At 51.9% G+C, this 24969-nt stretch overlaps 1 long non-coding RNA gene across 1 annotated transcript in view; it reads left to right on the plus strand.

Annotated features, from left to right (window-relative positions):
• Positions 1–23628, plus strand: part of LOC122683271 — a 40063-nt gene extending 16435 nt beyond the window's left edge. Inside the window, exons 2-4 of the long non-coding RNA XR_006337665.1 lie at positions 19619–19837; positions 20868–21057; positions 22269–23628. This is a non-coding gene — a long non-coding RNA (uncharacterized LOC122683271). The remainder of the gene's footprint in view (positions 1–19618; positions 19838–20867; positions 21058–22268) is intronic.
• The last annotated feature ends 1341 nt before the right edge of the window (positions 23629–24969 follow it).

Genomic DNA, 24969 nt, shown 5'->3' on the forward strand with positions numbered 1-24969 from the left:
GAACCCAACTGGAGTTCTGCTAAACGGCCTGCGGTTAGAAATACCAGCTGAACAGATTGAGGAAACTGAGGCTCAGAGAGGTGGAGAGCCTTGCCCAAGGTCATTAACTTTGCTCCTGACAACCAGTGCCCTCTGGGAGAGTGGGAGCAGGTTGGAGTTCACTGCTTTCCTGAACTCCGGTGGGGCGGCCCCAGGAGGGCTGTGTTTTGGGAAATGCCTTAGGGCCCTGAGGGTGGTGGGCCTCTGTTTCCTCAGCTATAAAATGGCAGCGGTAACAGAAGTGTGCCTGACAGACACAGGCTCCTTCCTTAAGGCTTCCTCAGCCCTGAGTTACAAGGCCTGAATTTTCTAGAGCTGCATTTGGCCCGCAGCCAAGCCCCACCGTAACTGGCAGTCCCGGGCCCTGCCCCACGCCTGCCGGGCTGGCCTCCTTCCCCTCCCCCACACCGGGCTCCTATAATTGGAGTCCTGTCTGTGAGTTATTGGCTCAATATTTTTACAGGTTTCCCCCCAGCCCCCCTTCTCCTCACTGCCCCCGAATAAAGGAGCCGCATGACTCCAGCCAAAAACACAGCTCAGAGCATGTGTGCCAGTGACCCAGCCCCTGTGAGGGTGAGGTGGAGAACTTTCCATGTGGGCCCAGCCCTGGGCAGGGCCTGTTCCAGTTCTCCCTCTGGCAGCTCCTGCCTGCTGCCTCCTGCCGCTCCACAGAAGCCGCTCTGTCCCCTCAGGCTGGGCCGGCTCCCTGCAGGGCCTCTAATGGTTCTTCTGGGACAAGTAGCGACTCTGTTTGCAGGCTGCCCAGGAGGCAGTCAGCCAGGAAAAGTCAGTCAGTCTGTCACTGTCTCACAGTCGGACTCCGACACACAACCTGGGCCACACAGTGAGGCAGGGCCCCTCACAAGTCCAGTCACAGCTGTGGTCAGCCGGTCACTTGGCCAGCCTCAATGGGTCAGGCAGCCGGGCAGATAGCCACTGACTCACAGATGGACTTGGTTACACCTAGTCATGGCTGTTCACACCAGGGCTCACAGGCACCGGGTCATCCAGCCAGTCTGTCAGTCACCGCCTCACAGTCAGACCCAGCGCTCCATTCAGAGCTACACTGCCAGCCCTGGCCACTCACCGTGTGGGTCACAGCCATGGTCAACATGCCTCCTGCCAACTGGTGAGTCACAACCTGTCAGTCAGCCCACCTCCGGCAGCCACCCAGCCATCTAAACCACCTTGTCCTGTCATCTAGCAGCCCATCAAAGTCAGCCGGCCCGCATGTTGCACAGTCAGCTGGTAGAATATTGTCTCACAGTCAGACTCAGGTACACAGGCCCAGTCAGGCAGGCAATCACCCGTCAGTCCGGTCTGTCTCAGGCAGCCCATGGCAGTCAAGGCCGCCGGACAGTCAGTTTTCAGTGATTGAGGCAGACAGTCGGTCCACTCAGCCAGACCAGCCTGTTTCTACTGAGCTGTTGGTCACAGTGAGACACAGGCAGCCACTGACCTGTGTCCAGGTCAGTGCCAGCCACAAGGTAACACCAGGCAGCCAGTCAGTCATTCTCAGAGAGTCACAGGTGCAGGCACCAGAGGCAGCTAAGGCCCTGGGGTTGCCGGCAGACATCTGGTCATCCAGTCAATCTGAAAGAGGCAACCCTTCCTCCAGCTTTAGTCCTTCAGGCAATAACACCACTCAAGGCTGTTGAACCTGGAGTCATAGTTACCCAGTTACCTAGTTAGTCTGAATCGGCCACAGCCCCACTGAATTAGTCACAGGAGTCGGGCAGTCAAAAAAGTAAGTCACAATAAGTTCCTAGGTATCCATTCAGTTTTAATTAGGCAAACAACCAGTCAACTACCCACCACCAAACCCATTATCATGAACCAGTCAGCCAGTTGGTCATGCAATCCGTGAGCTAGTGTGCTGATCAACCAGTCCCTTGGCCAGTCAGGCTCCATCCATCAGCCTAGTTTCAGGCAGTCCAGTCAGCTGTGGTCAGTTGCAGGCTTCCACAATCTGAGGCCAGGTCCAACCCAGTCACAGTCAACCAGCCACCATTCACTCATCTAACCTCGTGTGCACCAAGGTTCAGGCTGGCTTCTTACAGAACCAGATAAATTGTTAGCAAATCTCTGACAGAAATCCTAAATCAAACCCCAAACATGCCTTAACCCCCTTCAGCAGTATCCAGAAACATCAAATCAGGCTTTGCTCCTGATTTGTTAGGAAGAGTGGGGGTGAGGGGCAAGTAAGCCGATTTACGACTCCAGTGAAACTCACGTCAGCCAGCAAGGCTGAAGACCACCAGAACAGGGCGGGAGACCCTGGACAGCTTTCTACCCATACCACCTATATGCTCTTGGGGGTGTTCTCAGAGCAGGGACCACCCAGTGCTCTTCGCAGAGGAAGCAGGTGGGGGACAATGAGAGCACCGGATGCCCCAGAAACCCCTGGCATCCTCCTATTCCTCGTGCTGCCTCTCACCTCTTGTTCTCTACTCCCTCTTCCATCCTCACCTCCCACCTGCTCTGCCCAGATCCGCACCCAACCCTCCCCCATCTCTTCAGATCCTGTCCTTGGCATCCCATAGTGCTAGTAACCTCCTCCACACATACACATGTACACGTCTCTCCTTCACTTACCTCCTCATTTCAGAGCATCCTGATCCAAGCAGCCTGGGGAGGGGGACGCTCAAGCCCCCTCTGTGCCCTGTCCCCCCTTTCTGCTTTCATGAATTGAGATACCCTTAGGGGACCCTCTCCTGGCTTGCAAAGGGGCCTGAGAAGGAGATGCAGCTTTTCCTGCTGCAACGCCCCCTCCTCCCCGCTCTCTGCAGGAAAGGGATGACAGGGAAAAGCCTGGGAGGGTGGTGTCCATCTCCCTGACTTCCTGTGGTGGCCCCAGGATTTCCCTGGAGCCTGGCAGGAGTTCTCATCATGGGGCAAACAGGCTCCAGTCCAGCGGGAGAGTCAGCGAGGATTTCTCAGCCTGAGGGAGGGCCGGTCCAGAGGCACTGAGGCTGCCTCTGGCTGGACTGGATCTGCTCCTTGCAGAGGGGCTATGGGCCCCTGCTTTCACCGGGACTCGCCCGCTTGTGACATCAGTGGACCCGGGTTAGTTTTCAGAGCCTCAGATCCTACCTCCTAGGGTCAAGGTGTGGAAGAAGGTAAGAAAACATTGAAAGGGATTAGGTCCCTGTTGACTTGGGGCTATTTTTTTCCAAGCAGGCAAATTGATGGTCCAGGCTAAAGGGGCTCATGGAAGCTTCTTCCCATGACTCTTCTCAACCTGATTCCACACACATCCAGCCCTGCCAGCAACTCCAGTCACTAAGGGCTTCCTGTGCATCAGTGATGTTAGATGGGCTGTCAACACTTTACTCCTCCAGTTATCACGTGAAGTCTGTGCTTTTGCTGTGCCCATTTTACAGAGGAAGAAATTGAGGTTCCAGAAGTTGGAGTAATTTGCCCAAAGTCATGGTGCTAAGCAGCAGAGCCAGAACTGTCTGACCCCTAAGGCCCAGGGGATGCCTCGCCTTGTTCTGAGAGCCACATGTGCACCCCATGCCCTGTCCTGCAACCTTTCATTCTTTCCTCCCCAGTGTTACACTTCCCTTTCTTCCTGCCTCCCCTTCCTGCCTCCCACTGTCTGGGACTCCACTCTCTGATTGATGTCCTTCAATATTTGTTCTTCCTTCTTCAGAAACTGAACCTCCACTTAGGTTAGGTGGATGTTAGGTGGATGCATGATCCCCTGGGATAAAGAGGACGTGCCTGCAGCTGACCTTGCTGTCCTATCTTTATGCCTGTGTTAGGGCTGACAGGATGCAAAATCAGGCTACTCTTTGCCTTCGGGATGGCTTTTCTATGAATTGAAGAAAGCTGCCGGTGGTCTGCTAGTAGATGAGGCTCCGTGGCCTAGGGCGGGGAGGGTGGCTGGCTGTGTGTGGAGGAAGATGCAGACCCGCGTCGGGGCACATTGCCGGGGACAGAGTGCGGACTGGGGTTTCAGTCACCCTGTAAACCAGTCCTGGCATGGGGGTGATGAGCGGGCTCAGCCCTCTGGCCCAGCCCTCGGTTCTGCCCCAGGCAGAGGGGGAGGGAAGGGTCAGCGTTGAGCAGTCTGTGGAGTGTTTGGCAGGGGCTCTGGGGTCTGGGACCCCAGGACCGGCTATCTTGGGGCCTGTGACCGTCCTTACTCAGCTTCCCCCACCCGCCTCCCGTATCGGCCTCTCTCCCAGCTCCCTTCCCCACCTCTCAGCTGTCCCCATTTTCCTTCCTCCTCCTCTGCCCGCTCCCCTGTCTCCCAGCTTCTTCCTCCTCTCCCCCTTCCCTTGACCCTCCTCCGCACTCAGCCCTCCTCCTTTCTCCCCACCCCCATCTCTTCCTCTCCTTTTGGGTGTCTTTCACTTGGTAGATCCTCCATCTCATTCCCAGGGGTCTGTCAGTTTAAAGATCCCTCTCGCCCCCTCCCTCAGTCTGTAGGTCTCTTTTGGTTTGTCTGTTTGTCTGTCGGCTTCTCCTCCCCGCCTTCCTCCCTGCCCCCACCTTCCCTTATTTCCTTCCTTCGTCCTCTGGGGAATCTCCAGCCATGAACTCAGGTTTGCAGGAGTGTTCTGTGCATGCAGTGTTCTGTATGCTAACCGATCCTGACTCCAAGCCCGTTTATCCCGCTCAGTCCCCCTGGAGCCTCCCCAGCGTCTTTCCTGCAGGGTTTGCCTGCAGGATAGGGCCTCTTCAGCCTTTCCCCACCCTCATTGCTGCCTCATTGCCAAGTCCAGCGCATCCTTTGAAGTCTCCCAGGGCAGCTCCTTCTAAGCCACACTGGGGCCTGGCATTCTTCAGTATCAGATATGGGGGATCAGCCTCCTAGGGATCCCACAGGGGAGCCATCAGCTACTCTCCCCAGCCCCACCCACTGCCCTGAGGGTGCCCTGAGCACTTTAAAGTTCTATCCCTTTCCTAGGCAATGTTCCCCTCTCTTCCCTCTGGGAGCCCAGACTAATCTAGATTTCACAACAGCCAGAGGCTATCTCCAAGCCCTGCAGTAACCCCGAAGGGCCTGGCTCCCTGCTGGAGCCACTGTGAGCCAGCACAAACAGCTCTCCTTCTTTCTGCTTCTTCCCCAGCAGCAAAGGCAAAGCAAACAGACATCAACAGAAGGCTCAGTTAAACTTCGCCCCATCACCACCACCTGCCGCGCCCCCCTCCCCCCAATTCTCTGTATTCTCGAGTCACTGCTTTGCACAAGCTTGATCTGTCTTAAGCCTTGCCCCGCATGCAGCTGGGGAGCTGAACACCTGTGTCCCGGGGGTGGTTATGCAGCAGGGAGCGCCTGTCCAACCAGATTCCCAGCAGGATCGCCGCTCTAGGCTCTCCCGACAGCCTCTACTTGGGCAGTCTTCTGGTTTAAAGACAACTCAAGCATCTTGGGAAAGAGTGCTGAGGCCTTTGAAGAGGGGTTGGGTGTCATGTTTTTCTTATCCCAGGTACAACCCCCGCCCCCCGGCCCCCACCACCCACTCCAGCTTCTGCTCCATCTCCTAGTTACCTGATAGGCTGTTTGCTGCTAACATGTGCTGACCCGAGGTTGCTGATCAGTTGGGTGGATATCGGTGGAGGCAGAGGCCCTCAGGGGACTCGGGAGGGGTGCATGGCAGCCCCAGGGACACTTCAGAAACTCTGGCTGAGGAATTGAGCTATGAAAGGAATGTAGGCAAAGACTAGGAGGCACTCAGACGCTATCTTTTGGGGATGGGGGAGGTGGTAGGAGAAAGGCCTCTGGTGTATGTATCTCCACATCTTTTGAGTCTTGGTCCAGATAACAGGAATCTTAAAAAAAACCCTTTACAGGCCCTGGCTTTGCAGGAAGTGAGGGTTGTGTCTTAAACTATAAACCTTCCCATTAGCAGTAAGAGCCCCAGGACCCCACCCAGCACCTTCTGAGATGCGGCTGCCTTGCAGGAGAGATTTCTGTAAGGGACCATCTGGTCGCCTCCCAGCGGCAGCGCTCCCCTTCTGCATCCCCAGCGGCTCTGTGGAGGACTTTATTTGGATTCATGCTTGGCGGTGATGATATTTTTTTGAGGGGCCTGCAGGGTGAAAGGCAGTGTCAGAAGCCCTTAATTCTGAGACTCGAGGGGGCTTTGCAAAGACAGTTCCTCCCCACAATGACAGTTCCTTCCCTGCTGAGCACAAACCTAGCATTTTCCTCCCTTTCAGGTTCCAAGTAGGAGGGCCAGGCCACAGTGTGAAATGCTCTTAGAGGAGTCCTGCTGGGGTGACAAGGCGGAAGAAAAAGGCAGATGGCTCCCCACTGCCCTTGGGATGACATCCAAATGGCCTGCCTGCTGGATTCACAAAGGCCATCCTCACCCTACCCCTGGGCACTGCTCCAGCCTGTGCCCTTGTTATTTGTAGCCCATTCCAGCCATTAGAATGTCTTCAGTCTTTGGAACAGGTCTCCTGGCACCCCAATCTACCCCCTCTTTAGAGAACACTCTTCCCTCCCTTTACCTCTTGGCCAACTCCTATGCATCCCTCAGGACTTGGACATCACTTCCTCCAGGAAGTCTTTCCTTAATGCTGAGAGGAGAGTCAGGAGAGTGTAAGTATTAGGAGTTCAGGCACAGTTGGGTTAGACTCTCACTTCGCTAGCTGTATTAGTTGCCTAGGGCCGCTGTAACGAAGTATCCTAAGCTGGGTGATTCAAACAACTGAAATTTATTGTCACAGAATTCTGCTTGAAGTCCAACATCAGGGCGTCAGCAGAGTGAATCTGCTGCCTGCCTCTCCCCTAGCTCGTGGGAGCCTCAGGCATTCCTTTCCCTGTAGATGCCCTTCTCCTTTGCCTCTGCATTGTCTTCCCTCTGTGTGATGTCTCTGTGTCCAAACGTCCTGTCTTTATAAGGACAACGGTCAGTCATGTTGATTAGAGCTCACCCTCATGACCTCATCTTAGCTTTACCTTTGTAGAAAGCATTTCTCCAATTCAGGTTGTATTTTGAAGTACTAGGGTTTAGGATTTCAAGGTATCTTTTAGGGGGAGATTCAGTTCAACCCGTAACCCTACTCTGTGACCTTGAATGAGTCACTTAATGTCTCTGAGCCCTGTTTTTCTCATCTGTTAAAGGAGGGTTGTGAGAGGGAAAAAGCATTGCTCCGGGATGCTGGGGACATTGGCTCAAGGCTTAGTTCCACTGCCCAGCTGTGTGACCTTAGGGAAGCCCCTTGTCCTCTCTGAATCGGTTATCTACTGCAGCAGACAAGCGCTCCCAAGCTTAGGGGCTTAAAACAACAACTGTCATATATTTTGCTCATAAATCTGCAATTTGGGCAGGGCTCGGTGGAGAGAGCTCTTTCTGAGTTCTGTGTGACAAAAGCTGAAGCAGCTCAGACTGAGGCTGCAGGATGAGTTAAGGTGACTCAGTCACGTGCCCAGCAAGTAGAAGCTGCCTGTGGGCTGGGCACTCAGCCAGGGCTGTGAGCCAGGGACCTTGGTTTTTCTTGTGAGCCTCTCACTGGAGCTTCTTGGTCTTCACAGCGTGGTGACTGGCTTCCAAGAGTGTAGTGTGGTGGTCAGGTCAAGCTTCCAGAGACCTCAATATTCCCCGACACCTCAAAGGTGCCATTTACTTGTGTCCCCTTGGGAAAGCACTTCACCTCCCCAGGGGTTCACTTCCCTGTCTGAAAAAGGAGGCTGAGAACGGATGCCTCATTGTGGGTAGCAAAGGAGAGGATGCGTGTGCAGATCTTTGCTCAGAACAAAGCACAGATGACATTCTCCGTAAATGTCTTCTTTTTCCGTAAACATTGCTTCCCAGGTTCCTAAAATGGAACTAGTGTCAGAGGTGGGACCCACAGAGGTATTCCATGAAGTCACTGTTTGTGGCCATACGATGGCAGAAATGTAAGGAACCTGTAACCTACACGAATGAATGAATGAACGCTTTCTGTCTTAGGCTGTGTCCCTTCAGAAGCAGACTTTGAGGCAAAGATTGGGGAGGACTCCGGGAAACACAGGCAGGTGTGGAGAGAAATGAGACAGGGCAGGGACGCCGCCAAGGTGGTGCGTATTAATGAGCAGGTCACTGCTGTCGGCAACTGGGACTTGGTGCCATTGGGTCCCCTGGGAGAATTGTCCTGCTTGAGATCCGAGGAAGCTGGATGATTGATCCCCACCTCCTGACTGTTTCGCTTGAGGCTGCTCCTGGGGGTGTTTACTGCACAAACTCTGCAGTCAGGCTCACCCCTGAGGCCAGGGGTTCCCGAAGATGAGGGCTGTCCAGGTGCTTGCCTGAGAAGACTTTGGGTGTCAAAGAACAAGGATGTAGGTGAAGCACCTAGAAACTCGGTTTGGGGTCTCAGGGCTCCCTGATTCTGGATGTCTTTCAAAGGCAACACATGATTCTGTACATGGTCTCCCCTTGGTCCTCCGCCCTCCCCTACACTCTGAATGTTCCCATAGAACAATGGGTGTCTGTCTGCATGAACCTTCCTCCCACTGGCATCTTCTCAGGCTTTTTCTCCCCATTGCCTCTAAAGCAGGTCATCTGACCTGTGACTCTGAAGAGTTGGGGCTGGCTGGGAAATTGGTGGATAGGTCTGGGAGGAGCTGGTTTGCATGAGAACATTTAAAACATGTTTGGCTAAAGAAGCAGGGAAGTTTCCTGCAGGGGTGTCTGGAGGTTGGGCGTGAACCGCTGGCCTGTTGTTGGTGCTCCCCGCCCCCTCCCTGCAGCCCCACATCTGGCTCTGAGTTCTCTGCAGGAAGGGGCTGCAGCAGAAACTGAGGTCCCCTTCTCTGTGGGCTGAGGGGACAAGCTGGGCCTGGTCACTGACACTGCACTTGATGTTGGGGTTGGGTTCTATGCCTGGCTAGGCCACTGTCTGGTGGTGACCTTGGACATGTCACTTTGTTCTCCAAGCTTATTCTTCTGCATCTGTAAAATGGGGTCAGTTCTTCAGCTCTGCCTCACAGGGCCAATGTGAGCTTGGCATTAGACCTGCATGTACTTGATAAATGATAAAGTGGGGTGAAGAGCAGCCCCCACTGCAGCCTGAAACCAGAACTCTAGGGGTGTGTTCATGGAGAATTTGAGCCTTCGAGGAACCAGAGGGGCACATACGCTATTGGCCACCTTGGCATTGGGGACGTGAATGAGGACCCCCTCCCAAGACTCCAGCAGTGAAGATTGATGGAGCGGGGCCTCCAGAGGAGAGGGTGTCTGCGGCAAACTCTGGAGGCAGTGAGTTCATAATACTGAGCAAGACACACCTTGGAAAACTCACCACACCCAGGGAAAATGGGGCCAGAAAGAAAGGACTGCGGTGCGTGCAGGGGAGGCAGGGCTACACGATGCTTGCTGACTTTACTCACAGAAACTAGCGTTGATTGAGCTTCTACTATATACTCAGCCCCATGCGGAGTGCTTGCCTCAAAAAAATCCTATTTTATCCAAGCAGCAATGGAATGAGGTTGAAACTATCTTTTGTCTTCATTTAATAGATGAGCAAACTGGGTCTCAGAAAGGAGAAGCAGATTCCCGGGGTGGGGGTGGGGTGGGGGACACACAGCTAGTCCCTGGCAGAGTTTGGGCTCGAACTCACATCTGGGGGTTGACTGTAGAATCTGGATGTTTCCCACAAACACAATTAAAAGAAAGTCTCGCTTTATTCTGAGCAGGAGGAAAACAAAGTGAGGAACTGGTCTAGCATGCGGATCAGAGGAATTTGCCAAGAGGGCCAGAGTTCTCCAGTGGGACCAGCTATGTAATTTGTTGACCCCCAGAACTTTCCAACTGCAGATATGGAGCCCCTGGTTCCAAAATGATTTGAGAATTTCAAGGTGGTGACAGTTCGGTGTGAAGCTGAATGTGTGGCCCTCCTAAGTGCGGGGCCTGGGTGACCGCATGGACCACACACCCACAGAGGCCCTGGTCTTGTACCCCTGTTGCCAACAGCTAGTGGCCACAGGTGGGGTTCTCTGTGGCAGGATGAGTACAGGGCAAGCTCCAGGGCCAGATAGCCTGAGTTCGAACCCTGGGCTCCCAGCTTTCTAGTTAATGACCCTGAGTAACTTCTTTAACCTCTCTGAACCTCAGTTTCCTCATCTGCAAAACGGGATATTGTTAATTCCTATTTTCTAGGAGTAGTGTGAGGTGGAAATAATGTGATGCAGGTGAACTGTGGAGCCTGGCCCACAGTACATACCAGCAGTACCAGGTACTGGAGTCAACAGTCCCTCCGCCTCCCACCTCCCCCAGGGCACAGACGCCAAGGAAATGCCAGGTCCCAGCTGTCATTCCCTCATGCTGCTCAACCCCGGGCCAGAATCTTAGAGATTGCAGCGTTTCTGCTCTAGCAACCCCTCCTCCACTCCCCATCCCCCAGGCTTTTAATGAGTTTAGTATTTTCATCAAATCATTCTTCCTACAACACAGGACTGGGGGAGGCTAAAAATAGCTCCCCGAGTCACATGACCGCTCCAAATGCGGAGGCTCCCAGCAAAGGTACAAGTGCGACTCCCTGTTTCCTAGGAAATGAGAGTCATTGTGATGCCTGCCGCCAGGCCTCTGCCAACGCAGCCAGGGCGCTAGCAAAAGCACATTGTTTCCTGTGACATCCCCGCGTGTGACAGGCGGAGGGTGAGGGCGCCGGGGGGGCAGAGCCCCCACAGCCGGCAGATCCATGGCCTGGGGCCCTGGGGTCTGAGCCAGAAGCTGCCCCTTGCCTTCAGGAGTAAGGGGACCCCAAGGCAAGAGCTTCCCCACGCTTGGATTCTCTGACCCCATCTTTCCACCCAGGAGCGGTCAGGGAAATGCTTTGCCAGCAGGAATGATGTTTTTTTTTTTCTGTTCCTTACACTTTCTACCTCTTGTTCTCCTGTCAGCGACTTGCAACTAAAGGTATTCTATTGTTTGGCATTGAAAGTGAATCTGTAAACAAACATTCCCTCATGGAAACCTTGCCAGGTTCCTCCTCTCCCCACCCACCACTCCCCCGCTAGTATGAGATAATTCCTGGTTCCCTAGACCAGTCGTGAGACTCCCACACTTGAGTGCCTCACAGTCCCCTGGAGGGTTCATGAATCCCCTGATGCTGGTCACAGCCCTGAGAGTTTCTCATCCTGTAGGAGTAGGGTTGAGACCAAGACTTCGCATGTCCAGGTAGTTCCCACAAGACGCTGGTGCTGTGCTCCAAGGAAAAAATTTTGAGAACCACCGCCCTAGATGCTGTGGCCACTATTTCCCATCCCCTCCACCTGCCCCCACCCCTCCTTCCCTTCCTTCTCTGTTGTCATCTTAGAGCAACCCCATGTCACCTCTGTGCCCTGGCCCTGCCCCAGTAAGACTCTCTGGCCTGAATCTGCGTCTTGCTGCCTGGGCTGCCCTTTCTCCCACTTCTCACTGGCTACCTCACACTTTAAGTGTAAGAATTACAGTAAAAATGATTGCTTATTGATCAGGAACCATAGAGTCCTCCCTCTTCACAATGCTGTGTGGTAAACATTGTTTTTATTTCCATTCTATCCACTGTCATTATCTCCATCCTGTGATAAGAAAACCAAAACTCAGATGGCAAGTCATAACCCCAAGTCACAGAGCTAGAAAACAGCTGGGATTTAAGGTGGTCTGGATTTTAAGCCCATAGGTAAGTCACAGCTCGTCTGCGTCACTCGGGAGCCTTCCTAAATCTTCTAGACTAGATTTTGTATGCTTTCTTGGAGTCCTCCTATACTCCATATGTGTCTTTATTAATGCACTGGCAGCCTTGTACAACAGTTACCCTTTGATGGGTCCGTCTCCTGATTTAGATTGTTTGTTGCTTAAAGCTGTGGACTTTGTCCTGACTCATAACATCACAAGTGCCTAGAACAGGGTCTGGCATTAATAAGTGCTCAATAAATGCTCATTTGCTGGCTGACTGACTGAATAAAGGTTGTTTAAATGTTTGCTGAGTGCATAAATCGTTGCTACCTGATTATTCATCAGGTAATGCGTAAACAATAGGTGCTCATTGCTGGAATAAATGAATGAGCTTATTTGTTCATTCAGTTCTCTAGACATGTTGGTTGGTTGAATGAATAAACTGATGGTAGCTACTGAAAATGCTTGCTGGATATATTAATGAATACATGAATGACTGGTAGGTGTTCATTAAGTGTCTGTTGCCTGGCTGGGTGCAAGGATGGGTTGGACTCGTAGTAGGATGTATGGGTGGTTAAATGTAGACTGGATAACCAGTTAGGTAGGCTGGTGAAAGTGAAAGTAAAGGTGATAGTCAAAGTTGCTCAGTCGTGTCCAACTCTTTGTGCTCCCAAGGGCTACACAGTCCATAGAATTCTCCAGGCCAGAATACTGGAGTGGGTAGCCTTTCCCTTCTCCAGGAGATCTTCCCAACCCAGGTCTCCCACATTGCAGGCTGATTCTTTACCAGCTGAGCCACAAAGGAAGCCCAGGTAGGTTGGTAGATGGATAAATAGATGAAGAGATTGGTGAGGTGGGTGAGTAGCTGGATGGATGTGTGGGCGGATGAGGGGATGGATGGATGGATGGATTGGTGTATAGTTGGATGGATGGGTAAATAGCTGGAGAAGTAGGTCGGTGAGTTGGTGGGTGCATGGTTAGATAAGGAAGGGGCTGGGAGACAGGGTCATGACTCTGGCCTTGTTAGCATAGGTACTCTATGTGTGATGCCGCTTCTATCAGATGGATGACAAAGAGTGAGTTATGCATGGAACCCCAGGAGTCTGCAGTCAGCAGGGCAGCCGGAGGGTTCTCTGGGCCACCAGCTATGACTTGGGAAGCCAGGTGGATGATGCATCATGAGTGTCACAAGGGGGCTGTGAAACTGTTTTAAATGTCAGGATGTCATCCAGCTGCGAGACTGGGTCTTGACGTTTGTCATGTTCCCGAATCACTTGTTTTAATGACTAATTATTTTCCCTCTTCTGACATGGCTCCTTGGGGGAGAGTGGGGGCGCTTGGCTGGAAGCCGGGAACCTGTGCTTGGCAATTGAATTCACTAACAAGCCAGAAGTGAATTAACCCCGATCTGCCAGGTGTGCTGCAGAACCTGGCAGGCCCAGTTCCCAGGCCCAGGCAGGTGCCGCTCGGCTGGGAGGGCCTTCCAGGGCTGGCAGGCACCCGAAGAGAATTCAGAATGTCTAAGCCCAAACCCAGATGGCTGTCCGAAAATCTCTGAAAATGCAGGTTATTGGCTTAGGAGCTACTTGCTTTTGATCTAAATGAAATGATTAGCCTTGTAGTTTTTATAAAAAAGTACTTGCTACGTATGGGCCATTGTATAAATACTTCACCTGAAATATCTCATTTCCTCCTTGCCATAGCCCTCTTATCATTATCTTCTCCATTTTACAGTTGGGGAAACTGAGGGACAGAAATTGTTATAGAGGTTTTAAAACATGTCTTGAAAATTATCTGATGTTCCCTTCAAGAGGTGAAGTCTAAATTCCCTTCCCCTTAAATTTGAACTGGGATTAGCAACTTGATAATGCAGAGCAGAATGAGGTAGAGATGGCCTATGTGACTTCTGAAACTAGATCAGGATGGTGGTAAAGCCTGCTCCTGGCTCTTTCTTGAGACGTATGCCTCTAGAGACTTGAACCTCCATTAAAGAACTCAGGCTGCCTTGAAACTGCCGTGCTGGAGGGAGATACCTTGTGGGGAGACCACGTCCACATGGAGAGAGCTCTGAAGTGCTCTAGTCATTCTTGTCTCAGCAGTTTTGCATCTTTCTTGCCCTGGTACCAGACACATGAGTGAGGAAGACTTGGAGGTGATTCTATCCCCAGGTCATGCCTGACTGTAGCTGCAAGGTTGACTGTGAGGGAGAACCACCCAGCTGAGCCCGGCCCAACCCCATATCACGAGTCATAATAGTAAAATGACTGTTGTGAAGTTTGGAGAGGTTTATCAGTAACAGGGACAATGGTGAAATGTCCTAGATGATACAGCCAGAGAATGGCCCAGCCACTGTGTGAACTGGACAAGTTGGCTCAGGAGCCACAAGCTTAACCTGTAAAGTAGTCCAGACTTGCCTTCGTGGTCTTGCCTCTTTAATCTACCATTGCATGGACTAGTCTCAACCTTGGAGGCTTGGAAGAGGATTCAGTTAAATAATTTGAGTAAAGCATTGTGTTCAGTGCTTGGAACATAGTAAATGCACCATCCTCGTTAAATGCATTAACTTCATCCTTGCAGACCCTCAGACATAAACTTTGTCCTTATCCTCACATTGCTTTCTTCTTCTCACATCATACATCTAACATGTCTACAGACCCATTTAGTGCCACCGTCTTTGGATCCAGAAAGTCACTCCTTCTTCCTTCCTCCCATCCTGGTCTCTTCAGTCTCTTCTCAACAAAACAGCCAGAGAAATCCTGATAAAACTCAAGTCAAATCTTTCACCTCTGCCCTAGGCCTTTAGGGAACAGCCCATTCCTCTCAGCTCAATAAACAAAAGTCCTTTCAATGGCCTGCAATGTGCTGCACAATCTCCCTTCTCATCACATTCCTCCCTGATTCATCTCCTGAGATGACCGCTGGCCCCCAAATGCTCACTCCAATAACACAAGTTCCTTGCTAGAACAAGCCAGCCCACCCTTCCTCAGGGCTTGGCTTCTGCCGTTCCCTCTGCCTGAATTGCTTTGCCAGCTAATGTTGACATGGCTTACTTCTTTGCATCTTTCAGACCATGGCTTGAATGTCACCTTCTTTTTGGGACCACTCCTCACCTCCCATTTAAAATGGCAGCCCCATTCTCTCCCCTCCTTTCCCTTTTCATTCTTCTCCATAGCACCTGTTGCCACCTAACCACTGATGTCTATTCTTTCTCATTCACCTATTTCTTTTATCTACCTCCACTAGAAAGTGGGCACAGGAAAACACAGATCTTTGTTTTGATCACTGCCCCTGGGAGAGTGTGTGGCACACAAGAGGTGCTCAATAAATGCTTGATAGGTGATAAATGAATGGTTGTTGACTGTAATTATCAAGGGGACCAGGTAGGAAGCTGTTGAGATACTCCGAGTGAGGACAGAGACGAGGGCTGTGGAATCTGGTGGGGAAGGAAGGAATGATGATGATGCCTGGCGTTCTGGTCCACGCGAGGAGCCCCCCACCAGGAGATGTGGTGGGAGGAGCCAGCTGTGGACAGAGGGAATGATGCCATGTTGGTATGGGGCAAGGTGGAGGTGCTGCTGGGATGTCCAGGTGAGGTCTAGGTTGGCGACAGAAATGAAGACTGGGGATGTGGTGGAAAGCCCAGCATGGAAGAATCCTAGGAACCCCGGGATAGTGGAACGCAGGGGGATTGGACAGTGAGAACAGAGAACAGGGAGGACAGAGGCCCTCCCCCTACTGTGAAGCCCGTGGGAGCCAGGGGGTCACATTTTGGAGGAGAGGGGCCTGTGGGGAACAGATGCGCCTGTATCCCTGCTGGAAGAAGAGGGAGCCGCTGGGGTTTCACTGGCTTGTCTTTAGGTGTGAAGACAGGTCTGGGATTGTAAGAGCTTCCGGTTTGTTGAAGGAGGCCAGAAATCTGGATTTTCATGGGAAACTTACTCTTGTTTTGAGAGAGTTTATACAAGCTTTGCAAAAGTGCTATATGGATCAAACAATGCACGTCTGTGAGCTGGATTCAGCCCATGGGCACTCAACTGACAAGCTCTGGAGTAAGATAACGAGGGGAAGGGCTGGGGGCAGACCCTGGGGCATACAGTCTCAGGGCGTGTTGTCTGGCTGAAGGCACAGGAGGCTGGGGTGCTCTAGGCAGTGGGTTGAAGTGCTGACCATCAGGTGAGGGCCAAGAATCTTAGAAACCTGGCCCTCAAGGCATCACAGCAGAGCCTCCCAGAGCAGGTCTGTGAAATGGTAGGGGCAGAAGTCAGACTTCACTTTTCTATTCAAAAGGTTTCCACCTTCCATAGAAGGGTCAGCCAAGGGGAGACACAGATGGGGGTTTCTTTGCTTCAGACGGGGGCTGCCCCTAGAAGAGGAAGGGGCCAGGACAAACCAGCCAGTGTGAGGCCGATGCCCCCAACACCCGCTTCAAGGACACCTTCAGAGACCTCCTGGAATCCTGTGATTCTCAGACGTTTTGAAATTAAATGTTAATGACGGTCACAACAGAAGAGTGAGGTTTGTGGCTCCCCGCCTCCAACTCCCATACCAAACACAGCCCGGGGTGGACACTGTGGTCTCCCCACTGAGTTACTGAGAAAGCCGGAAGCAGCACTGCCTGCTAGGACTTGCCACGCCGACGGCAGCACCATCAATACAGCACCCACAGGCTGCGTGTGGCTACCGAGCGCGTGAGGTGTGTTGAGTGTGGCAGGGCAGCAGGAAGCTTCATTTAATTGAATTTAAATGTGAGTGGCCTCCTGGGGTTAGCAGCTGCCTGAGTGGCCAGGGTAGGTCTAGAGATCTGGAAGAAACTGTCATGGGTATAAAGACAGGAGTCTGCTCTTCTCTGCCGTGGCTCCCTCCTCTCGGGGCTGGATAGCCAAGAAGAGGCTGGACGGCCTCCTTGGGGCCCACGTGCACACCCCGGCCCCCTCTTTGCCATTTCCCAGGAGCATCTCTGACGTCCGGGTCTTCTCCGGCCCAGCGGACAGCTGGACGTGAAGCCGGGCTCAGCGGAGGGTCCCGTGTAGGTTATGCACCCGGGCCTCATGGTGCAGCTCATTTCCTGCCCGAGGGCTCTGCCTACCTGGGCACCAGCCCAACTCATAATAAAAAAAGCCACTTTTAGCTTTCTTTCCTCATCTCTCATGTGAGTTTGTCTTCCAAAGGGACTTTGTGGGACCGAAGTGTGTGTGGCGGGGGAGAGCCGGTGGCTCTGGTTTGGCAGGATTGCAGCATTCCCGAGTTCCTAAGACATTTGCATCGAATTAGCTGTAAGCCCCTAACAATGGTATTTTCTTATTTTTTTCTTCTGGTATTCTAATTAAAACAAAAGAACTTCACATATAACATATGAACACAGTTCCTGTGTAAAAGGTTAAAGTAGTTCAGAAGGCTTTCTCTACAGGTAAAATGGCCCGTGGCCTTCCCCTCAGCCCTCCCACACAGACACACACATAGACAGAAACTGATCCAGAAAGACATACAGACATACACAGACATACGTGCCCATGTGCACACACAGAGACACACACAGACATTGAAACACAAGGACAGATAGACATACACAGACATTGACACACAAAGACATACAGACACACACAGACACACACACAAATAGACATGCAGACACACTCACACAGACACATAGGTGGGTGTTTTACCCCCAAAGGCGTCATACTAAATTCGTTTTTCTGTGGCTTTCTTGTCTCACTCATCACATCTTAGGGCATCTCGCCCTTTCTGTTCATGGAGTTAAGTCCTATTTCTTTTGAACTGCTGTATGGTGTTCCACCATATCCACGTGGTTCAGTTCAGTTCAGTTCAGTCGCTCAGTCGTGTCCGACTCTTTGCGACCCCATGAATCACAGCACGCCAGGCCTCCCTGTCCATCACCAACTCCCCGGAGTTTACTCAAACCCATGTCCATCGAGTCGGTGATGCCATCCAACCATCTCATCCTCTGTCGTCCCCTTCTCCTCCTGCCCCCAATCCCTCCCAGCATCAGGGTATTTTCCAATGAGTCGACTCTTTGCATGAGGTGGCCAAAGTATTGGAGTTTCAGCTTCATCATCAGTCCGTCCAATGAACACCCAGAACTGATCTCCCCCAGGATGGACTGGTTGGATCTCCTTGCAGTCCAAGGGACTCTCAAGAGTCTTCTCCAACACCACAGTTCAAAAGCATCAATTTTTTGGCATGGTACAGTTTATGTAATCACTCCTTGTTGATGGACACTTCTGTTTCTCTAGCTGTTAATAGCACAAACTGTATTGCAGCAGACATGCTTGTCTGTGCCTCCTTGTGCAAGAGTGTGAGCATAAGCCAACACACATGTGTAATAGAGTTGTGCAGTCCAGATCACTGCTCAGCACGTATTCGCTCCTCCCTTATTCCCAACTCTGTGACACGCAGGTACCTTCCCGTCCCGTTGATGCCAGGCTTGACTATGGGGCACCCCTAAGCCTTCAAAGGCCTTGAATGTTTCTGATTGTCCCTCTTGTCCTTCTGCCATCACCAGATGAGGGACGTTCCCCAGGGAGCTACTGATCCAAGGAGATGGGAGACAGGGTTCAGATCAGCCCAACCCCTGCTGAACTGCAGGTAAATGAGCTGGAAAATAAATGCTTGTTGTTTTGTGCAGCTGAAATTTCAAGGTTGTGACCCAGGAAAGGTTGCCTGACCCAGGAATGAAAACTGGAAGCGCTTTGAACATCTATCAATATGTTTCTTGACATGCCCTTGGACCCGGCCTTCTATTTCCAGGTGTCCAGCTTTCCGAAACACTGCACACCAAAACACATGAACCATGATCCTTAGGCCGATGCCTACTTGGTAGGAGTGGGTGTCCTCTTTCCCATTTGATGGGTGGGACTGTCTAGGCATCGAGCTATGAAGTCACTTAGCAACTCATCCTGGGAGCCCATGGGGGGCTGGGGAGTTCCTAGGGCTGGCTCCGCCTCTACTCAGAGCGACAGCCCCAGGGATCAACAACCCCCACGGCTGTGCGTGTTCAGGCACCCCCAGCCTGTCTGAGGCCACAGATCATGGACTGAGAGCCTTGAAGTTTTATCACCCTGGGAGCTTTTTCCCTGCAGGAGCTGAAGCCCATATGCAAGCAGTTCTGATCCCTAGAGGGCTGCCGGGGGCTCAAGATTGGCTGAGAAAACTCATCAGACAGAATGCCTGGGGAAAGAAGAATTTCCCATTGGATTGAAGTTGACTATTTTCCATTCATCCCCCAAAGAGCCAATCTTTTCACCAAAGAACTGCATTTTCTAGACTCTCTGTATCCCCCTGGTCCTCCAGTGGTCTCTTGGACAGGATTGCAGGAGAACTTGCTTGTGGAGGAAGATGCTCCGTGCTGCAGCCAGCTGTCTGTTGCTGGGGCTCCTCCTGCTCTCTCCCTCAGCCGCTCAGCAAGGCCAAGGGGGCGGAAGATTGACTGTGCCATAAAGTCTCATGGACACTCGTGCAGAGAAGTTGTCTTTTGCTGGGGGGAAGCCCAGCTGGAATCTTGGAGCTGGGAGATAGATCTGTCTGCGGGCTGTCCCCACTCACTTCTCCGTCCCTCTCTCACTGTGAGCTCAGGGCTGATAATTCTGTCAACTTGGAGCACTCGCCTGGCTTGGCAGTGAGTGGAAAGGAGGAGTTTTTCCCCAGCAGAGACTTCGCATGTCCATGGTTATTTATAATGGATGCTGTTTGGGGACGGAAAGTTGAAGGCTGGGAAGAGGGAGTGGCTTCCTGTAGGGCGTTAGAGTCATTAGGGTCTCTGTGCCCAGCTGAGGTTATGGGCCTCTGGGCATCCACTGGCATAGCCTGCCACAACAGGGAAGGAATAGATGAGCAGAGAAAACTGTACTCCTCAACCATCCTGGCTGTCCACTAGCCCATCCAGAGGGGCTGCTTCATCTTTCATCAGGTCATGGAGGAAGGTCTTGTTCCTTTTCCAACTGCTTCCTCTTATTTCCTTGTAGGTCTGTGATGCTGTCTCTGTGATGGTAAGGAGGTGGCCCCTGATTAAAGCAGTTGTGGGCACAGGACTGATTGTCCACAGGCTGGTCAACAACTTAGGAGGTGGCAGGCATGAAGCCTTGCCCAGCTGGCATCATAGGCTCACCTCAGGACCAGATACATTCTTCCCTTTGCTGTGAGGAAGTGAGGGATCTCATTCATTCTCAAAACAACCCTATGAGGTAGGTACAATTATCACCATTTTACAGATGCATAAACTGAGGGACAGAGAAGTTAAGAATTGTGCCCAAGATCACACAGCTAGCATATAGCAGAGCTGGTATCAAAGCCAGGCCTGACTGACCCCAAATGCCACCCAGCCTCATAACAACCACTTCCCTAGATGACCTCATCTGCAGGAGAAGATCGGGAAGACAGGAGAATCGGGGATGACAGGCTTCTTCCCCGAGCCTCATAGAGTTCCACATATGACAATAACCCTCCCTACCCACACTCAGCAGCTTTATATAGCCAGGGTGGGGCTCTGGTTTCGGTCGGCAGTCTGATCAAAGTCCATGGCTTTTGGTTTGCTAGCTTTTGCCTAAAATAGCCAGATCATTGCTGCCGAAGTGAATCACTCAGGTTGAGTTGTGAAAGTCAGTCGCCTCCCTCCTGGTCATGCCCCTCCCCAGGGAAGCCTTTACCCTTGCTTTGCCTGCTTTGGAGTGATCAATGTCAAAGCCAGAGTCCTGGACCCCAGCATCAGCTCTTGTCACCCTGCAGTCAGAGAACCCAGGTCTGGTGGGGATTGATCTTGGGTAGGGATGCAGATGTTGCCAATGGAGTTCTGCCCAGCCCCAACCTCCTATAAGCAACCTGGAGTGCTGGAGGGCCAGGCTGGGGTGGTGGGGGTCCCTCTGCCTGGCAACTCCTGGCAGACATGCTGCCTGGGGCTCCCTAATGCTCACTTCTGCATACAGCACCTCCAGGCTGGGCCAACACTAATATTTACATTCAAAGGCAAGGCTGCGGCTAAGGGCTGCTTCCCATCCCCATGGCTCTCCTGGGCCCAGGGGATGGAGTTACAGAGTGGGGTGCTGGGTGACTGCCTGTGTGGGCTGAACAGGAGCCAAGGGAGATGGCGGACAGGGAATCAGGTCCAAGGCCTCAAATAACAAAAATAACTATTGTGATCACACTAGCAATTATTTATAAAGTTCTTACTTTCTGTCCGATGCTGGGATAAGTCTTTCTCATGCATTTCAATTTTAGTTCTCACCCTGGTTCTTCAAGGCAGTTTTACAAGCTAGAAGACAGAGGCAGAGGGAAATAAGTAGCTTCCCCAAGGTCACGCAACTAGTCAGTGATGAACCTGGTGTCCAGCTGGAGCGTATGAGCCTTGGCAATTCTCAAGCCCAGTTTCTACAAGGAATTGGCGGTTTAATGTAGTGACTGAAGCCTGGTAAGTGTGAAGCAGTAGGGAGTGGTGGGGACTGGGGCTCACTGGAGAGGAAACCCCTGTCTCATTCTCAGCTCAAGATAGTTGTTGCCACAAGGAAATGTGGACCCAGTGGGGCTGGCTTGTCTGATTTTCAAGAGAAAATCTTGGCATGCTTATTTCTCAAATCAGGAGGAGTATACATATTTATGCATCTACAGGTTTTTATTTGAAGTATTTCAATTTTTAAATGTTGGCAACACATCCCTTTTCTTAAAAAAACATGGTGGGAGCCAAGTCAAACATGGCTTCAGGCGATCACTCTGCTCCTCCGCAGAGCCCAGCTTGTTTGCCTGGCCCTCTGCCTCCTCCATGCAGAAGGGCATCACTGAGAATTCAGCTCAAGGCCCACAGTCCAGACAGTCACCTCTGGGCCACGTTCAGGCTGGGAACCTGGGAATAGTGGTACCCTTTGATCTAGATGATCAGGGCCCCACTAGTCCTACACTTTGGAGGGTCACCTCCCACTGTCCCCCCGCCCATGAAGAAGAGGAGGGTCTGCTGGGCCAAGGGATCTGCCCACCCAGAGCTCACACCCCTTCTTCTAGACCAGCCTCTGACTCCTGGGGACCCCAGAAGTCCCTACATCAGAGGCCCAGAGCCCGTTTGCCAGACCAGTGTATCAGTTTTCCGTTGCTATAAAAGAAGCCACATGGCCTTAACCACAGTCATCCCATTGTTATTACCTCTCACGGCGCTGGGGCTGGCAGGGTCAGTGCAGCGGTCACCCCTCGGGTCTCTCCTGCCGCCCAGTTGGTGGCGGCCAGGGCTGAAGTCATTCTGAGGTTCTTTTACCCACATGTCTGCGGTCTCTGGCTGTCAGCTGAGTCTTGGCCGGGGCTGCCAGCCAGAACATCTGCACGTGGCCTCTCCAGGGCCCCTCTTTCCTCATCGCGGGGTGAATTACGCTCAGAGCAAGGGTCCCAAGATGGGGAACCAGGAGGAAGCTGGGCCACCTTTACCATCTAGCCTGTGGGGTCACTTCTGCCGTACTTACTGGTGGAGGCAGAAACGAAAGTCTGGCCAGGTTCAAGGGGAGGGATGTGAACTCCCCCTTGATGGTGGAGGGGCAAGATGTCATGGGGAGAAGAACCTGGGGGGTGAAAGATGCTTCCTTCTGGGGCCGTTTGGGAGAGTGTTTTCTGCAGCAGTCTGCGTGTTTCTCTTCTCTGCAGGCCTCCTCTGAGGACCGGCTAGCAGCGGGAGAGGCCCCGGGGCGGTTGCATGGGCTCGGAGCAGTCTGATGGGGCATAGGCTGCACAGGCCAGCGCCCAGGCCCCCTGACCTGCCTGTGTCAGGGGCAGGTTGCCTGGAGGGCAGGGCAGGCCCTCTGGATGCGCTTCGAGGAGCCCCCACTGACAGCCGCATGTGGACAAGGCAGAGGCCAGCTCCTGAGGGATCAGAGTGACGGCCGCCGCCGAGCAGGAAGGGCCCAAGGGGAGGAGAGAGACGGAGATAAATGACCCCCTGTGTGTCCACCGACCTCCCGGCCGAGCATCTTGACTGAGTGTGTAAAGGAGAATCAGCACTCGGCTTGCAGGGAGCCGTGAGGGATTCTCCGTGATACTTGCTGGTCAGAACTTGGTTTCGCTCAGATGAGACAAAAAGACACACAAGTCAGATATCAAATAATGCAAGTCACTGGGTAAGTTTGGGTCAAAGCGAAGGCCTTTCTAAGGATTTTTTTTTTTTTAATGATTTATTTATGGTCATACTTCTTGGCATGGCTGCAGGATCTTAGTTCCCAGACCGGGGATGAAACCCCTGCCCCCTGGGGTCTTAACAACTGAACGGCCAAGGGAAGTCCCAGGCCTTTCTAGAAGGAAGAGGTCAGTGTCCTGGTTCTCTTACCCCCTGCAAATCAAAATCACCTGCTGGAGCTTGGTGACCTAGTGATGCCCGTGTCCTGTCAGCTCAGTTCTGAAGCAATCTGTCCCGTGGAGGCCTAGACTTGGGGATTTTTCTGAACTTATTTTTCATAAAGGTAACATTGGTTTATAACGTTATAAAAGTGTCATGTGTAACAACCTTCTATTTCTACTTCTGTCTACACTATAGCACGCTCACCACTGAAAGTTTAGTTTCCATCACTCACCCTACTGTTGGGTCCCCTTTACCCATTTCACCCTCCTCCATGCCCCTTCCCCCTGGGAACCACTACATTCCCTGTATCTGCCTGTTGAGTTTGGTTTGTTTGTTTATTTTGTTCTGTTTTTTATATTCCATGTATGAGTGATATCATGCAGTATTTGTCTGTCTCCATCTGACTTATTTCACTTAGCATAATGCCCTCCAGGTCTCGCAGGGGGATTTTTAAAAGCTCCCCAGTGATTCTCATCTACAGCCAAGGTTGAAACCCACTGAGCCAGAGCAGAAATAGCTGGAGGGCAAAGACTCCCCTGCCTTAATGAGGGAATGGCTGAATAGACAGAGGGCAAAAGAAGGCATTCCAGGTGGGTGGAACAGCGGGAGCAAAGGAGACCCAGGTGGGAATGTGCTTTGCAGCATTAGGAAATATCCAACACAGGGATGGACGTTAATGTACTAGCCTAGGTGATGATAATAATAAAAAAATATTGACATGTACAGACACTGTGTTATGAACTCACAGATATAATCTCATATGGTCCTCACTACTACTGCTCTGTGGGGTATTTTTTTTGGGGGGGCGGGGTAGGTATTTTAGTTCATGTTTTACAGAGGAGAAAAGTGAGGCTCGCAGAGATTCTGTAATTTTCCCATCCTTAACCCAGACCTGGGATTTGAACACCTGACTCTAATTTTGAAAATGATACTTGGAGAGTTTGATTCATATGTGGGTGAATTCTCGTGCTCGCTTCAGCAGCTTATATACACATGAGTGGACCTGAGCTAGAGGTGACAGGGAGCCAGTGTAAACTGGGCTTCAAGCAAGTGGCTGGCATGTTGGAGAAGGTCCCCATGAGGTGCTGAGCGTGGCAGGGCTGTGTGGAGGGAAAAGGTAGGAGGGGGGGTGTGTGTGTAAGAGAGGGTGTGTCAGGTGAGGACTGACAACCTTCCTGAGCATCTTAAGCCTCCTGGCCCTGGCTCTTCTGCTTGCCTGGAACTGTCTCACCCTCTTTTCCGCCTGTCTCCCGGCACATTGTCCATACATAGCTGATCTGTCACCTCCTCCAGGAGTCAGACAAGCTGAGTTTTGAGTTTGAAATCTGACGTGCTCGAGTCCATGTTCTTGGGCAAGTTATTCAGCCTCCCTGATTCTCAGTTTCTTCATCTGTAGAATGAAGAGTGAAAATAGTCCTGGAGGATTAGATATTATCATGCATATAAAGCTCTTAGGATGCATTATAGTTGCTATTTGTCTGTCTGCTTCCCCCTTGAGACTCTAAGCCCTTGAGGGATGAGGCAGTCTTGGTCTCCACTGCAACCCTGTGCTATAGTCCTAGCAGGGTGCTTGGCATGGCATGGTTCTGGGAGGGTTCTTGGTACAAACTGGGAAATTCTGGACCTGATCTAAAGGTCACCTGATGTAGGTGTGGTAAGGACTGCGAGATAATCTCACCCAAGACGTTGCCCCTTGTATCCATCTAAATGGTCACACCTTCCAGACTCTGGCAGCCAGCGTGGTCACGTGATGCTGTGGCTATGAACCAGCCAGCCTGTCTCAGTTTGCATTCTCAGAAGCAGTCTCTTTAAGGCAAAGATTCAAGAGCCAGCAATTTATTTGGAAGATGATTCCAGGAAGGATTGGTATGGCAGTGGAGAAATGAAACAGGGAGAAGAAGGCAAATGCAGACCCTGTGAGTGAGCAAGGGGGCAGCTGGGGCTCTGTTATCCTGGGAGCCTCTGAGGGTGAGAAAGCTGGAGTATTTGTCCACCATCTGCTGTCTGTCATTG

Source organism: Cervus elaphus, chromosome 24 (assembly GCF_910594005.1).
Source record: "Cervus elaphus chromosome 24, mCerEla1.1, whole genome shotgun sequence".
Classification (NCBI taxonomy): Eukaryota; Metazoa; Chordata; class Mammalia; order Artiodactyla; family Cervidae; genus Cervus; species Cervus elaphus.